We start from the raw sequence: 2,989 nt of genomic DNA, 5'->3' as shown, positions 1-2,989 counted from the left end.
GTGATAGAAGACCTACAGTACTGAATGTGATGTGAGACCTACAGTACTGAATGTGATAGAAGACCTACAGTACTGAATGTGATGTGAGACCTACAGCACTGTACTGAATGTGATGTGAGACCTACAGCACTGTACTGAATGTGATGTGAGACCTACAGCACTGTACTGAATGTGATAGAAGACCTACAGTACTGAATGTGATAGAATACCTACAGTACTGAATGTGATAGAAGACCTACAGCACTGTACTGAATGTGATAGAAGACCTACAGTACTGAATGTGATAGAAGGCCTACAGCACTGAATGTGATAGAAGACCTACAGTACTGAATGTGATAGAAGGCCTACAGCACTGAATGTGATGGAAGACCTACAGTACTGAATGTGATAGAAGACCTACAGTACTGAATGTGATGTGAGACCTACAGTACTGAATGTGATAGAAGACCTACAGTACTGAATGTGATAGAAGACCTACAGTACTGAATGTGATGTGAGACCTACAGTACTGAATGTGATAGAAGACCTACAGTACTGAATGTGATAGAAGACCTACAGTACTGAATGTGATAGAAGACCTACAGTACTGAATGTGATGTGAGACCTACATTATTGAATGTGATAGAAGACCTACAGTACTGAATGTGATGTGAGACCTACAGTACTGAATGTGATAGAAGACCTACAGTACTGAATGTGATAGAAGACCTACAGTACTGAATGTGATGTGAGACCTACAGTACTGAATGTGATAGAAGACCTACAGTACTGAATGTGATGTGAGACCTACAGTACTGAATGTGATGTGAGACCTACAGTACTGAATGTGATGGGAGACCTACAGCACTGAATGTGATGTGAGACCTACAGTACTGAATGTGATAGAAGACCTACAGCACTGAATGTGATGTGAAACCTACAGTACTGAATGTGATAGAAGACCTACAGTATTGAATGTGATGTGAGACCTACAATACTGCATGTGATGGGAGACCTACAGCACTGAATGTGATGTGAGGCCTACAGTACTGAATGTGATAGAAGACCTACAGCACTGAATGTGATGTGAGACATCCAGTACTGAATGTGATGTGAGACCTACAGCACTGTACTGAATGTGATGTGAGACCTACAGCACTGTACTGAATGTGATGTGAGACCTACAGTACTGAATGTGATAGAATACCTACAGTACTGAATGTGATAGAAGACCTACAGTACTGAATGTGATGTGAGACCTACAGCACTGTACTGAATGTGATGTGAGACCTACAGCACTGTACTGAATGTGATGTGAGACCTACAGCACTGTACTGAATGTGTTAGAAGACCTACAGTACTGAATGTGATAGAATACCTACAGTACTGAATGTGATAGAAGACCTACAGCACTGTACTGAATGTGATAGAAGACCTACAGTACTGAATGTGATAGAAGGCCTACAGCGCTGAATGTGATAGAAGACCTACAGCACTGAATGTGATAGAAGGCCTACAGTACTGAATGTAATAGAAGACCTACAGTACTGAATGTGATGTGAGACCTACAGTACTGAATGTGATAGAAGACCTACAGCACTGAATGTGATGTGAAACCTACAGTACTGAATGTGATAGAAGACCTACAGTATTGAATGTGATGTGAGACCTACAATACTGCATGTGATGGGAGACCTACAGCACTGAATGTGATGTGAGGCCTACAGTACTGAATGTGATAGAAGACCTACAGCACTGAATGTGATGTGAGACATCCAGTACTGAATGTGATGTGAGACCTACAGCACTGTACTGAATGTGATGTGAGACCTACAGCACTGTACTGAATGTGATGTGAGACCTACAGTACTGAATGTGATAGAATACCTACAGTACTGAATGTGATAGAAGACCTACAGTACTGAATGTGATGTGAGACCTACAGCACTGTACTGAATGTGATGTGAGACCTACAGCACTGTACTGAATGTGATGTGAGACCTACAGCACTGTACTGAATGTGTTAGAAGACCTACAGTACTGAATGTGATAGAATACCTACAGTACTGAATGTGATAGAAGACCTACAGCACTGTACTGAATGTGATAGAAGACCTACAGTACTGAATGTGATAGAAGGCCTACAGCGCTGAATGTGATAGAAGACCTACAGCACTGAATGTGATAGAAGGCCTACAGTACTGAATGTAATAGAAGACCTACAGTACTGAATGTGATGTGAGACATACAGTACTGAATGTGATGTGAGACCTACAGTACTGAATGTGATAGAAGACCTACAGTACTGAATGTGATGTGAGACCTACAGTACTGAATGTGATAGAAGACCTACAGTACTGAATGTGATGGGAGACCTACAGTACTGAATGTGATAGAAGACCTACAGTACTGAATGTGATGGGAGACCTACAGTACTGAATGTGATAGAAGACCTACAGTACTGAATGTGATAGAAGACCTACAGTACTGAATGTGACAGAAGACCTGCAGTACTGAATGTGATGGGAGACCTACAGTACTGAATGTGATAGAAGACCTACAGTACTGAATGTGACAGAAGACCTGCAGTACTGTGATCTTATTGCTCTCCAGCATTGAGTGATATATCCCACCACCATTCCAGAACCTGAACAGTCAATAATAGAAGAAGAAGGCCTACAGCGCTGAATGTGATAGAAGACCTACAGCACTGAATGTGATAGAAGGCCTACAGCACTGAATGTGATGGAAGACCTACAGTACTGAATGTTATAGAAGACCTACCGTACTGAATGTGATGTGAGACCTACAGTACTGAATGTGATAGAAGACCTACAGTACTGAATGTGATAGAAGACCTACAGTACTGAATGTGATGTGAGACCTACAGTACTGAATGTGATAGAAGACCTACAGTACTGAATGTGATAGAAGACCTACAGTACTGAATGTGATAGAAGACCTACAGTACTGAATGTGATGTGAGACCTACAGTACTGAATGTGATAGA

This window comes from Oncorhynchus clarkii, chromosome 11 (genome assembly GCF_045791955.1).
Source record: "Oncorhynchus clarkii lewisi isolate Uvic-CL-2024 chromosome 11, UVic_Ocla_1.0, whole genome shotgun sequence".
Classification (NCBI taxonomy): Eukaryota; Metazoa; Chordata; class Actinopteri; order Salmoniformes; family Salmonidae; genus Oncorhynchus; species Oncorhynchus clarkii.
The sequence above is the reverse complement of the archived record's forward strand: the minus strand, read 5'-3'. Positions refer to the sequence as shown.